The sequence below is a fragment of the Elephantulus edwardii genome, unplaced genomic scaffold (genome assembly GCF_000299155.1).
Source record: "Elephantulus edwardii isolate Elephantulus edwardi_28Jun2011 unplaced genomic scaffold, EleEdw1.0 scaffold00042, whole genome shotgun sequence".
Taxonomy (NCBI): Eukaryota; Metazoa; Chordata; class Mammalia; order Macroscelidea; family Macroscelididae; genus Elephantulus; species Elephantulus edwardii.
In genome coordinates, this window is record NW_006399792.1 from 15,253,046 (window position 1) to 15,269,117 (window position 16,072).

The window sequence follows — 16,072 nt, forward strand, 5'->3', positions numbered from 1 at the left end:
GGAGTACCTGAGATATTTGTAATTTAAGAGTATAAGAAAACTTTGAATTTGGTAGGAGCACCATGGCCAAAATTCTTTAGGAAGAGCAGTTATTTCAGATAGGGAATGTAAGAAAGACTTTCTGGAAGAGGTTTATCATCACTTACTAATAAACCTTGAATGAGTAGGATAATTTGAATGAGACAGTTTTTAATTAAATATTTTCTCCTTGCACGTCCATTAACTTTTAGGTTCTGATTTTGAGCTGATCACTCACTAACATGACTTTTTCACGGTTTTACTTTTATACTTTGAATATTTATGTGTTGAAAATTTATTTGAATGACTGTTTTCCTTATCTGATTATGAGATTTTGAATACTGGGATGAAATATAAGTAATTTCTAGAACTAGAATGAGTTTGTTTCATAAGTGTTCAATAATTATTTCTCATTTTTAAGTGAAATGTGCTTATTTAAGTATAATAAAATTAAATTTCTGTATAGTTTAATGCAAGCAATTTAGATAGAGAATTGAATGAGTTTAATAATCAGTTCCTGATAGAATTAACTATACAATGTTTTAATAACTATCAATGATTTCATAATACTGTATACATTAAAGAGTAGGCCACAACCACCCATATTGTTATTTATATTTTATAGATACTCAGTAATACAGTTTGGAATTTTTTTAGTAAATAGACAAGCACATGAAAAATATATGGTATTTATTTATGAGCTTGTTTATTTACTTGTTCACAAAGGGCACAAAATTTAAAGTTTCTCAATCTGAAGTTAAATTAAATAAAATTATAATAAAATGGAACTTTATCTGAATTACTGAAGAATAACTTACTTATATTCCAGAATCTAAAAGGATCAAAAATATCTTAGCATAATAATTTAATTATTTGGCATTTGTTAATATTTTGTAGCAATATTTTTTAAAATGCTTAAGAATCAAAATATCACTTACCATCTGCTAACCATAATTTTAGAAATTATTCACTAGTAGAAAATTACCTGTAGCACAAATTACCAATAAAATTTTGAGCTGATCTTTTGCCAGTCACTATGCCAATTAATTAGCCACAATGACTTGCTGGCATTGGATAAAGTAAACTCTCATTGATATGCAAGACTACCTTATCAGAGAAGACAAAGTAATACAGTAAGGTAAGATGCTTAGATGAAAAGAAAGCTGATAGGCATTTAAAAAAATATTTTCTTGATTTTTCTTACATTCTTTCAAATATCTAAAGATACTGGTCCCACCTGAGTGATCAGAATTGGCACAGAGACTCATCCTGCAGATGGACCAGACCAATATCATACAAGAGGGAAGCAGAGACCGTGGCTGCCATGCAGGTGTTTGGTACTGCATTTGCCCTCCAACAGAAGGAAGTCCTGGGTGATAGTTGTGGAAGAAAAGAAATGAATTAGTGATATAAATCATAATTTTTTTCAGAGTAGTATATTGTCAATTTTCCATTTAAGATAAACGAACACTGGCAACAATTATACTCTGGGGTTGGTAACTTTTCTATCTATAATCCAGTTTTTATTAGGATGAAGGTTGGGGGGACTATATAAAATTTTGCTGTTATTCAGTGCAATTTTATTTGGGGAAAATTGAAGTGGCTTATGTTATCTATTTCTTTTTCTATTTTTTCAATCAATTGCTGTTAGTCTTGGAGAGCAGTATTCTCCACTCTCACGATTTAAAAGTTAAAAACTCATTGAATTAGAGCTCATACCTCTAAATCGTTTCGATGGTGTATGTTTCATTTCTATAAAGTTCTTGGTCACCAGAAGATATTCAATAACGCTGTCCCTTATATAAAAGTTGCTCTAGGATAAGAAGAACAGGATAATTAGATGAGTATGATTTAAGTGAAAATCTTATATTATTGTTGTTGTTATGCACTGTTGAGTCAATTACTACTTACAGAGACCCTACAATGAACTGATGAGAACCTTGGCGCACCCTGAAGCCTGTCCGCCATGGGCGACTCTGCCAATATTTGAAATGTTGGTCACATAGCTTCCAGCTTTCATCATTTCCAGTAACATGCTAAGCAAAGAGTTACCACAGAATGACAAAAAGATGAGTTATGAAACAATGGCAAATGAGTGGTGGCAACATCACAATAGTTGAAGAAAAGACTAAAGTTGTGAATGATAGCATTTTCTTTGGATGTTCACAATATCAACATCCATGGTAGTAGCAACTAAGGAATAAAATATGTATTTCACTGGAGAAATCTGTTGTCAAAAATCTCTCCAAAGTTTTAAAGAGCAAGGATGTCCATGTAAAGACTAAGTAGGACGCTTTGGTTGCCTAGTGGTAAGAAGCTGTGCTGCAATCCTGAAGGCAGCAGTTGGATCACCAGCTGCTACTTCAAGTGATTAACTGCCTCTGAAAACCCTCTGGAGGGTCAGCTATGGGTCAGTTCAGAGTCAGTAACACAAAACAACAATTTAGTAAGTAATTCACACTATTGTTATGTGCCATTGAGACAACTGCAACTAATAGTGATTCTGTTCAATAGCTCTGAACCCTGCCCTATCTGAGCCAATCTCACTGTCTCCAACATACTTACTCATCTCACTGTCTCCAACATACTTACTCATATTATCTCAGTTACTGTGTAATCTCATTCTGTGTCTTTCTATTGCACTGTACCTCCACCCTTCCAAATATGATGTCCTTCTCCAAGGACTGGTCCCTCCTGGCAACATGCCAAGTATGACTCATAGCGACCCTATGAACAAAAGATCTGAACCCTGTTCCATCCTGCACCATCCTCACACTTCTTGACACACAAGAGCCCATTGTGGCAGTCACCGTGTCAATCCACTTGGTTCAGAGTCTTCCCTTCCTTCACCGACCCTCCACTCTTACTAGGATCATGTTCTTTTCCAAGAAATAGTCCCTCCTTGTAACATGCCCAAAGAATGTGAGGTGAAGCTTCATCACTTTTGCCTCCAAAGGGTGCTCCAGCTGCCCTTTCTCCAAGACATATCTGTTCTCTTTTTGAAAACCTTATGAACAAAACTAAAGGAATGAGGATACTTAAATTGTTGTGGTGGTGGTTGTTAAGTGCCGTCGAGTTGTAGGGGACTCATAGCGACTCTACGAAGGAAAGTCCTCAACACTTGTGAGACTTTCATCCTCTCTCCAGCTTCATAGAGTTTCCAGAGACAAGCTATTACAGAAGTGGATGCCACTCCTGCTTCAAAGCTTGTTTTAATTCGGGAGCTCCACCAAACACTGTCCACCATGGTTAATCATTCTCACATTTGACATATCAGTGTCACAGTGTTCACCTTCACAGCAACCACAAGTTACCTCTCTAAGGCAAGTGGACAGACCAGAGCTATACGACCTAGAAGAATGTTTGACCAAAACCAATTGAGAACAGGCCTGAGTGCCACAGATTAAACTCACCCACCTTTGGCTTGATAGCATCAATTTCTGCCCACTAGGCCAACTGATCTCTCTCTACACTGATACTTAAATTAGATAGCCTTATATGAAAGCAGAACTACAAGGATTAATTCTTTCACAAAGCTCAAAAGAACAAGAGCTAGAATCAAGTTATATTTTTTAAAAAGTTGGACAACTCATAATGCAGTGGCATGTGAGTAAAGACTAGAGAAGTTAGAAGGCAGTACGTATGTCAGACATACAGGAACCAAAACACTCTAAATGTTAAATGGCAAGGCAATGAGGAAAGTCACATAGATATCAGAGCAGTACCAAGTAAAAACTTGGTGTTAAAGCACTGTCAGTAAACTAATTGAAAATTCAATGTGAGGTTTTATTGACTTCTGTCACAAAAGAAGTTAACCTGAATCACCAAAGTGGACAAAAGAACTTAGCTATAGTGAGATTGAGCCAGGAACTAGTAAATCAGCAATGGTATTTTAGAAGCTGTGACTGAAAGGCTGGAGCAGGTGACTCTGACTCTCAACTTCGGAAGAAATGGTACAATAGTGTTGGACAAACACCCTGACCAAGGTCACGCAGTAAGCTGATCAAGTCAGGGAATATTCTTAGACATTCTTTCACAGCTTATATTGTCTTTAGTAAGACTGAAAAAAAATTCTTTTTGTGATTTTTACAAAAAGTTGAAAGCCAGGTCTCAATGATAATTCTTTCCTGACAAAAGATAATTTCCCTCCTCTGTCATAAATAGAAATGTGCTTTTAGATGAAATCAGACTGAGAATTTATTTGATGACAGTTTTAAGCACTTGTTCTTGAAATTGTTACTGTCTTCTGATATAGTCTGAGAGAGATATATTTAAGCTATAAGCACTGACACTGGAGTGATTAGCAGTTCTAACAAGTTGTTTTGGAGTGTTCACAAAGGATCTTAATTCACACAAAACAATCTGTGAAGAAAATCACTAATAAGGATGATCTGTTTCTGATTATCTCATATAATTTTTTTGGAAAAATATTAAAAAACACACTGCCATTTTATCTCAATGACTTAGTAGAAACTTTAAAGATATTCTGAAACTTCTATTTTAACTCATCAGTAGCATTGGAGTTTAAAGACTAAGGTGCACCTGATACAAACCCTGGTATTTTGAATGAGTTTGTAAAATGAATCTGAAATGTGGAACGTAAGTAAGGGTGACAGAAAATAAATTAATGCCTTTGAATTGTGATGCTGGAGAAGAGCACTAAATATCTCATTGGAAATACCATGACCTGAATCAGACACACCTTAGTCCTCAAACTGACACCATTACTCCTCAATAATTTGGAAAGATCCGTGACTGCAGACGTTCCCAGTACAATGTGTCTCCTGATTTCCTGACTGCTGGTACCAAGGGTATTGAGTGTGAATCCAAGTAAGATGAAGTTGTTGACAGTTTCAATCTTTTCTCCATCTATCTTGATGTTGTCTATCTGTCCAGTGGTAAATATTTTTGTTACCTTTACTCTGAGATGCAACCCATATTGAAGTTTGTATTTTTGTTTTTCTGCAACAAGTGCTTCAAGCCTTCCTCACTTTCAGCAAGCAAGGTTGTGTCATCTGCATAATGCAAGTTATTGATGAGTGTCCCTTCTATCTTGATGCTGCATTCTTCGTCATAGAATCCAACTTCTCAAATAATTTGCTCAGCATACAGATTGAATAGGTATATATAGAGAATACAACGTTGACACATTCCCTTCATGATTATAAATCGCCTAGTGTTTTCTTGTTGTGTTCACCTAGCATCTGGGTGTAGGAATAGATTTCACATGAGCAAAATTACATACCCTGGGGTCCCCATTCTTCTACACAGTCAAATGCTTCTGCATATTCAATAAGGCATAAAAAGACATTCCTCTGGTATTCTTTGCTTTCAGCCAGGATTCATCAGATATCAGCTATGATATCCCTGGTGCCACAGTCTCTTCTCAGTTCTGCTTGAACTTCTGGTAGTTCCATACCTATGTACTATTCTCGGCAATTTTTAATAATCTTCAGCAATATTTTGCTTGCATGTGATATTAATGATACTTTTTGATAGTTTCCAAATTCTGTTGGATCACTTTTCTTAGGAATGGGAAAAAATATGGACCTTTTAAAATCTATTGTCCAGTCAGCTGTCCTCCAAATTTCCCAGCATAGACTAGTTAGCATATCTAGGGATGTTTTTGTTAATTGAAACAAATCTATTGGTATCATATTAATTCCTGACCTTATTTTTGCCCATGCCTTCAGTGCAGCTTCAACTTCCTCCTTCATTAAAACATTGGCTTCTGCTCATATGGTACTTTCTGAAATTTTTCAGTGTCAGTCAGTTCTTTTTGGTACAGTGACTCTGTGTATTCCCACTATATTTTTTAAGCTTCTTGAGTCATTCAATATATTGCCCATAGCAACTTTTGATAGTGCAATTCAATACTTAAAAATGTTTCTCAGTTCTCTCAGCTTGAGAAATGTAGAACAAATTCTTCCATTTTTATACTCCAATTCCAGCCTTTTGCACATTCTGTTATAATACTCTGCTTTGTCTTCTTGAACTGCTCTAAAATCTGTTTAACTCTTTTACTTTGGCAAGTTTCCCCTTTCTTTTGGCTTTTCAACATGATAGTGCAATTTTTAGAGTCTCTTCAGACATCCATATTGATTTTTCCTCTGTCTTCATAATGACCTTTTCTTCCCTTCATGGATTATCTCCTTGATATCATTCCACAACTTAGCTGGTCTTCGATCATGGGTGTTCACCAATTAAAATTTATTCTGAACATTATTTTGAAATTTAGATGGAATAGATTCATGATAATATTTTGATTCTTGTGAGTTAGTTTTAATTTTCTTCAGCCTCAATTAGAAATTTCACTTGAGTGAGTGATGGTCTGAGCCTGTCTGCTCCTGGCTTAATTTTGACTGTTGATATTGAGCTTCTGTAACAATTTATTCAGCAACTATAGTCAATCTGAGCCTGTTGGGTGAGGTCCATGTGTAAAGTCACCGTGTGTAGTTTTTTTTAAAAAAAGGTATTTGCAATAAATAAATAATTGAAAATACAAAATTTAATCATTCTATTTCAAGCATTATTTTTGTCACCAAGTCCATACTTTCTGATTACTATTCCTTCTTCATTGTTTCCAACTTTTGCATTCCAGTAACCAATTATCTTTAACACATCTTGACTGAATGTTCAGTCAATTTCAGACTGTAGAATTAGGTAAAAATTCTCAGCTTCTTCCTCCTTTGCTCTAGAAGTAGGTGTGCATATTTAAGTAACAGTCATATTAACAGCTCTTCTTTGTATTAATATAAATATTATCCTATTACTCACAACATTGTATTTTTTTTAAAAAAAGACATACAAAACAGTATAAAAATATGAATGATGTTGTAGTTGTTGTTATCTGCCATTGAGTCACTTGCTACTCATAGTGACCCTATGTACATTTGCTCTGAACGCTGTCTTGCCTTATCCTCAGCCAATCTTCTCATCCGACACACCTAATCTCCTTTCTCCAGTCACTTAGTCAATTCATCCATCCTGTATCTTCATCTCCTGTGCTGTTGTTCCACCCCTCAAAGCATGATGTCTCTCTGCAAGGATTGATCTCCTTTGGCCACAGGCCCAAAGTATGTGAGATGAAGCTTCAAAATCCTTGCCTCCAGGGAACACCCTGGTTTTACACAAGAAAACATCAAAATAATTAATTTCCTTAGGTATATTTCATTTATCTTGCAGTTAAAAAAGAATGTTGATTGTCTTTAGACTACAGTATTCAACTTTACTGTGGACTGTAAGATTTAAAGGGCCTGCTGAAATTCATTCAAGTTTAAGCCAAAATACAGACTTTTGGTATGCAATGGAACAAGCTCACTAACAGGAGATGAAAGTAAGGGGACAAAATTGCCTCCCTTTCTCCCACAATTTACACTAAATGGAAGTTCAAGATCTTCATAAGACATCCTGAAGAAGTCCTCTAAGACCAGTAGTTTATCCTGAAATTGTACTCACTTTGGTAATACAGTTATTTATATCTGTGGGGTTTTTTTCATTTTCAAACTTTATTTCTGCTGACCTAGAATTGCTCTGTCCAATAAAGTGCTAGCAGTTTCCATTTGGATTCTATTTCCTAGTAAATCCAGGCTAACTCTGTGGAGAACAGGATTGCTCCTAGAAAAGAGATCTTCAGGGTGAAAATAGGTCTAAATTGCTTCCAAAAAGGAAATTATTATGTACATAAAAATAATTCTCCAGAAGAGTAAAAAAAAAAAAAAACCCAACAAAACCAAAACTCTTCAGACTGGGGGAAAAATGCTTGGCAATGGCATATCTCATATCTAAAATTAATAACAAGCTCTAGCACCTCAACAAGAAAAGACAATCAAATTTAAAAATACATAAAATATATGTAGATTTTTTACCTCAAAAAATATATTGTGATGGTCAACAAACATAAAGAATGTTTAAGATTATTAGGTATCAGAGAAATGCAAATCAAAACAACAATGAGATATTATCTCATCCTAGCAACATTAGCAAAGTTAGACAGAGCAGTAAGCAGTAAATGCTGGTGAAGCTGCACTGCCATTTTAATTCATATACTATGGAAGAGAATGTGAAATAGCTGTGACCATTATGGAAGGCAATTTGGCATTTCCTTAAAAAGTTGAAAATAAAAGTCTCACTTGATACAGCTAAGCCATGTCTAGTAATTACTGGGAATATGACATAAAAAAATAAGAGCTGCTACAAGAACAAATATACACACACTCATGTTTATTACAGTATCATTAAAATATCAAAGAGATGAAAACAACCTAAGTGCTCATCAATAAATGCATAAAAAACTATGATACATTCATCTAATAAAATCCTATGCACCACTGAAAAATAATGAAGAATTAGTGAAACGTTAACAACATTAGTGAAATGAAGACATTATGCAGAGCCAAATAAGTGAAGAGAAAAATAAAATATTTTTATAAAAATAAAAGAGAAATACTGTAGTAGACCACTGCAATAAAAACTAGGAAAAGGTTTACATATGGAGAAAATCAGTTTAGTATAGTTAATGGTAGAGAACTCTGATTATATCTAGGTATAAAGAACTGTACTACCAACTCAAAGACACATGGTTCAAAACCTTCAGCTGTTCCATGAAAGGGAGATGGTCAATCTCCCATGAAATTTACTGCCTCTGAAAACCCACTGGAGTCTCAGCTATTAGTTGTTTCTCACTCAACGGTATATAGCAACAACAACATGGTTACTGGTGAAGAGTCTAGGGGATAGTAAAAAAAATTAATAGATACACAATTAGCATTTTACTGGACTGGATAATAGAATGGACAATATAGTATGATCAAACAAAATATGTACAATTGATTGGGAAAAAAAACTTCATTGCTCCCACCACTGTGTCAATCCACCTTGTTGAACTTCTTTCACCTTTCTACTGATCCTCTACTCCACCAAGGATGACTTTTTTCTCCAAGGACCGGTGCTTCAGATAATATGTCCAATGTTTGTAAGACCAAGTATGCCATCTATGAAAAGAGTGTAGTCAGAATGAGGATGGTTACATCTGACTTTAAAAGGGCAAGTGCTTTGTGGGGATAGTCATATTTGACCCTTACCAACTCCACAAAGGAAAATTGTCCCTATCAACAACAAGCAATAAAACATAACCAGTTTCCAGAGGTCAGACATGTTCCCCATGCTGCTGTAACTCTTTCTTCTCATCCCAACAATAATTTTACAGCTTTACTGGGTCCAAAATTTGTTACAATAACTCACTGATCATACTGAACCATATTAGGGAACTCAAAGACTATAATTCAAATGTTAGTAGCAGAATACAATCACTCAGAGTATCTTCTGATATGTGCCTTCTGAAAGGCATCTCAGCCTACAGACATGCCGATTGTAGCTTTACCCATCAAGTCTCACAACAAACTTGAGTGAAAAGCTCTTAGCTCTGGTTCTGTGACATAATAATCATAAGGTCAGCTCCATCTCATTTCATGTCTCTGGCTCTCTGCTGTTGACTCCTCTGGATGTTGCTCCCATAAGCCCTGTCTGGTTGGTACAGAATTTCTGACACTGAAGAAGGCATTTTGTTCTCTTCCTTCTTCTTTGCCGGTTAGTGAGATTTTAATTTTTTTTTCTGGATCTGCTCAATTAAATGGCAAGACCGGGTGTGCCTGTAGTGTGGCAAGACTAGATATGCCACTGGCCAATTGCTTCGTGGATAAGCAAACACTAACCTTTACTAACACCACAAATGAAAAGTGTCCCGATAAACAACATGCACAGTACAAAACCAGTTCCTACATGGTCAGACTTGGTATCTCAGGTTTCTGAATTTACTTACAATACTCCCAACTACAGCCAGTCTTATTGCTCTACAGATCTGAAATTCTTTGCAATGAGCATACACATTTCACAGAATCCTACTCACATGTATAAAGTTTATTAAAGAACTTAACCAGTTACAATTCATTGGCAACAGGATATAATTCTTCAATCTAGCTAGCTCTTCAAATGTACTCACAAATCTTGTGACCTTCATTCTCATGGTTTAGCTCTTAAGGTTACAAAGTTCCTTTAGTCCTGCCAATTACAATGTTTCTCTTACTCGTCCTGCAAGCTCAGAGAAAGACTCTGGGTTCTGGCTTTGCAAAGCAGCAGTCCGAAGTAAGTTCAATCTTGTGTCTCTCTCTGGTTCTTGCCAGGCTTCTACTGCTCCCGTGAAGATCTTGGTTAGACCAGCACAAGAATTTCTGGCTCCAAATGATGCAGGGCTGAACTCTATGCTTTCTTTTCCTTGGTAAAATTCCTTCATTTTTATTTTATTTTATTTTTTTCTAAATTCGCTCAGTTTAACTTGGCTTGTTGTGGAATAGGTGAAGCTGACCAATTTCATAATAATTAATTTATACATACTCTTTTCATTCATATAGTGAGACTCAAAGTCCATGCTTAGGAAAGTTATTTTGAACAGTGAACCCTTGCTGTCACACCATCTTCCATTTTAGGGAATATTCAGATTTTACCTCTTTCAAGGTATATTTCTTCATTCTTTTGTTGACTATCCCTAAGTAGTCAATATTCTTTGCTAAAAGCACAATTCAAAGACACCAAATCTTCAGTCTTTTTTATTCATTGCACAACTTTGACAAGATTCTTAAAAAGAAATTGAAAAGGTCATGACCTTAGTTACTCCTATCTTAATTCTCAAAGAGACTTTATTTTTTAACCTTTTAATGAGTTCTTGTACAGATTTTTTCATTGTGCCTAATGAAAAACTTCTTGATTTCTTGACCACTTCTAATGCACTGCTTCTGTGTCCGTTGTTTGATTATTAAAGAAAATAAAATTTTTGTAACTTCAATATTTTCTCCATTTATCATGAAAGTGTTTATCTTTCCAGTTGTGAAGAGCTTCATTCATGATGATACTACAGTTAAGGCATCATTCTGTCACTTCTGCTACACCTGATTCCAGATTCTTAAGACCCCCCCACATACACACACACACACACACACACACACACACACACACACACCAGATTCTCTTGTCCTTTTTCATTCTGCATCAGTTAGCTTAAAGGGAACCTAAAGATGACTGGAGTTTTCTACTCAACATCCAGAACAAAGTGCTATTTCTGAGCTTTGTAAGTTTGAATGGTATTGTAGATGTAGATTATAGTGAGGCCATATGGCAAAGCCTTTTTTTTAAACTATAAATTGACATAGAGGTTCACTTAAGTTAAATATATACTGTAGCCTAGAGAAAATAGGCTTATAAAAATAGGTTTATGCCAGTGATCATGAATATGTGTGACCCTGGGAACCAATTTGATCATCTGACTTGTCTTTCTAATATTGATAACTTCAAGGCTATAAAGAATATCAGTTTTCTAAAAGAATATTTTATTGTATCTTACAATAAATCTGTTTAATTTTATTAATTATTTAACTTCATTTTACACTGAAAATTAAATTCTCCTTTAGAAATTTTGCAAAATTGTTTTTTATTTCCATGTAATTTTTACAATGTATCAGTATTATAATTATTTCCATTGTTTGTTCTATTTCCATTAGTCTATCTTTCTTTTATTCCTTGCCTTATTACCTTTTATTTTGGGTAAATACTGATCATTTGTTCTTATATACAGCATTGTTTAAGAGAGCTCATTGTTTATAGATGGTACTGTTTATTTTGTGAACTAATTTACTGACTGAAAGGTAACCTATAGAAGAAGTTCCAAGCTATGTTGAAAGGGCAATATTCTGAGAAATTCCCTTAGTCTCTGCCCAGTGTTGTTGTTATTAGGTTCTATTGAGTCAAATATGACCTATAGTGACCCTGTGAACAGCAAATCTGAACCCTATCTTATCCTTGGCAACTTCACAATCTCTGACATGCTTGAGTCAATCGCTGCTGTTACTATGTCAGTTGATCAGCTCTTTCACCCACCTTTCCAGGAATGATGTCCTGATTTAAGTACTAGTCTTTCCTGAAAACATGTTATGTAAAGGTATTTGACTATGTAGACATTAACAAGTTATGGTTAACACTTAGAAGAATGGAAATCTCAGAAAACTTAATTGTGCTCACGCAAAATCTATACCTAGACCAAGAGGCCATTGTGTAAACAGATGAAGGGAATATTATATTGCTTAAAATTAAGAAATGTGTGCATCAGGGTTGTATCTTCACTCCATACCTATTCAATCTGTATGCTGAACAAATTATTTAAGACGCTGAACTTTAAGAATAATAATATGGCATCATATTTAGAGGAAGATTCATCAATAATAACCTATTATACAGATGATGCAACTTTGCTTGCTGAAAATGAAGTGGACTTGAAGCACTTATTGCAGAAGATCAAAGAATATAGCCTTCAATATGGATTATATCTCAATGTCAAGAAGACATAGCTCCTCACCACCGCTGTAATAGCAATATTGCAATCGATAGAGATTGCAATATTGTCATGACTTCATCTTACTGAGATTCAAAACTAGCACTGTTACTACCAGCAGTCAGAAGATCTGGAGATCCCATTGCACTGTTAAGTCTGCAAAGCACTCTCCAAGTTACTAAGGAACAGTGATATCAGTGTGAAGACTAAGGTTTACCTGATTCATGGCATGATATGTTCTTTTCAATTCTTTCCTATGCATCTGGAAGCTAGAAAATGAGTAAATGACAGAAGAATTGATGTCCTCGAGCTGTGGTTTTGGAGAAGAGCACTGGATATCTCATGTACTGCCAAAAGAAAAATAGATATGTCTGGAAGTAGGTGCAGCCAGAGGGTTTCTTGGAGGCAAAGATTACAAAGCTTCATCTTATATACTTTGGGTACCTAATTAGGAGAGGCTATTCGTTCTAAAAGATACATCATGCTTGGAAAAATGGACGGTAGACAAGAAAGCAGAAGATCCTCAACCAGATGGATTGACACAGTGATTGCAGCAATTGGTTCAAGTGTATCAGAGATTGTGAGGATGGCACAGGATAGGACAGAATTCAGATCTATTAATAGAATTGTGTTTTACTCAATGGAATCTAAAAACAACAATGGCTAATTATAATCATATTTTTTCAATTTATGTTGGCAGTATTAATATTTTAATTGTGTATATATTGTGGATAGATTCTGAAACAATGCATAATATAAATGCAGTTTGTTATTATTAGTTATTGATCATTATGTATTATGTATAGTTCCTATTGAGTTCCAACTCATGGTGACTGTATGTGTCATAATAGAAACGTGATTATAGAATTTCAATGACTAATTTCTAGAAATATATTGCCAGAATTTCCTTCCAAGGAATCAATGGATGATACCAACGTCCCACTACTCTGAGACTCAGATATCACTATAGAACTATAATTTCGACTTAAGTCCACACTGAAATAAGACTTCAAGATTTTAAGCAGAATCTGAGATCTATATGTGATTTCCTTAAGTATTTTTATTTCACTTCATTATTACCCTTTGTTTTTCTTTCTTCCCTTCATTTCTTTCATCTCTGACAATTCTTACGACTAAATAACAACAAAGAAATATATTTACCACTTACCAACTGATCATTCATCACACTCAAGTCAAAGCCAACTCATAGCTGATCTTTCAGTGGGTTTTCTGGAAGCTGTAAACCATAAAGAGCGAGATTGCTTATCTCTCTCCTCCTAAGAGGCTGGTGGATTCCAAAAGCCAGAGATATGACCTTTGAGTTAGCACTGAAACTCCCTATGGACTACATGACCAGGATTCAGGACTGCCATATCTACTGATACCTACCTTTTTTTAAATATTGAACAATAGTATTTTATTTTTAAATAAAATTTTTATTTTAATCATGATTTTAACAAAAGTTTACAAAAAAGTTAGATTTTCATTTATTTATTGTTGCATATTTATATTTTCTCCCTATAAAATCATTATTGTAGAAAGAGTATAATTTTTTAATATGGTATTCATTCATGGGTAACATTTATTCTTATGTGAGTGGATACGGGATGAAGGAGTGTGAAAGCAGAGCCAGAACATAATATACAGAATAAACAAAAACAGGTATGTTCCCTGCCACCACATTTTTTGGGGAATGTTGGGAAACATGGAATTCTATTTTTTTTTCAAGGTCATTTCATGGGTTTTATTAATTTGCTTCGCTTGCAGCATGACATAGCCTGCTGCTCCCTGGTGCTTTCTTAAGTTTAAATTATTTTCCAATAAAGATGCTCTTGTACCTTGTGGAAGGAAAGCATTGTTTTTTAATACACTTGTAACTAATGCTGCTGGTCCTTGGGGAGTTTCAAAGACCTCAAAGGCAATAGTTCTCTACCCGGGAGCAAAGAAGCCATTACAGCTTGTACTAGAAGATTTAATAGGTGTCATAATTTATCATGTAAATCGAAAAGTGTTTCTTAATTAAGTGCGTACGTTAATGAATTTTTTAATTTGATCCCTGTAAGTACCTTGCTATACTAATTGCAATATTCTACACATTAGTCATCCGCTGTTGCCCTTGGCTATTTTCTACCCTGAGAGGAAGAAAAAGAGAGCTTTTCAGTTAAAGTTCATTTAACTCTTTCCACCCAACAAATTAGATTTCGTCTTACTCACATTAGAGTGACAGCTGTGGTTCAGTTTCACTGAGCTTTTGGAATACTCATATATGGGAGCCAGTTTACATATTTATTGTTTTTCAAAACTAGAAAGCTAGATCATCTAGTCAGAACATGAGGCCCACTATTTGCTCAGTTGCTATGTGTCATCAAGTCAACCAACTTCATAACTGATCCTTCAGAGGGGTTGTAGGGGCTACTTGCACAGGAAGAGAATATCCATTTCCCCTTCAGAGTATTTGGTGTATTTGAGCCACCTGCCTTGGGCTTGGCAACACAGCGTCTAACCCACTGTGCCAGCAGAGTTTCAAGGACTGTTTCCAAGGGGTTTGTGTTCCCTGATTCTGCTGAGATTGGACAGATATTTAAGGGCGAAATAATAGCGTCAGATTTCTTCCTGTTTTACTATAAAAGTCTTGCACTATATGTACACAATAATCTCCAAACTCTGAGACTTGAGAAGAAGAAGAATAGAAGGCAGGCCTACCAATTTGACCAGAAAGCTTTGGAGGCCTGGTAGTAAGGAAGTGTGTTGCCAACCCAAAGGTAAGTGGTTTGAATAAATTGCTCCTCTACAGGGGAATATATAGGCAATTTCCTTTAGTGTTATTTAAAGCCTTTGAAAACCCACTGGTAGGACAGCCATGAGTCAATTTAGCCTCAACAGGACATAGCAAAAACATCAACTTGACCAGATATTATATTGGCATTAAGTGAAGCACTCATAATAGCAAGGAAATTATTATAAAATGTGAAATTTAAAAGAATAAAACAGCATTGTGTGAGTAATATTGTTATAATCATATAAAACAAACTAATGAGCGATTATCGTTAGTATTATCAAATACTGAGCTGAGTCCAAACCATAATGACCCTATAAACAACAGTTCTGAACCCTGTCCTATCCTGTGCCTTCCTCACAATCTGACATACTTGAGCCCATTGCTGCAGTCACTGTGTCAGTCTCCCTGGTTGAGAGTCGTCTTCTCTTCTTCAGTGTCCCTCCACCTTTCCAAGCATAATGTTCCTCTCAAACAAATAACTTCTCATAACAGCATGTCCAAAGTATGTAAGATGAAGTTGTATCATCATTGCCTCCCAGGAACATTTTGAGTGAAGCCTCTCCAAGATATATTTGTTAGTTCTTTTGTCTCCAAAACCACAGTTTTAGTACATCAATTCTCCTTCTGTCATCCCTATTCTTTGCATAGCTGCCAGCACCATAACAAGTGACTAAAAGGATCATGTCCTGAATCAGGCTTATCTTAGTCCTCAAACTGACATTATTGCCCCTCAGTAATTTGGAGAGGACCCTGACTGAAGCTTTTCCCAGTGCAGATCAGCCTTCCGATCTACCTTCTGGTACAAAGTGTATTGATTGTGAATCCAAGCAAGATGAAGTCCTTGACAGTTTCAATCTTTTCTCCACCTATTACGATGTTATTAAAAACTAAATAAA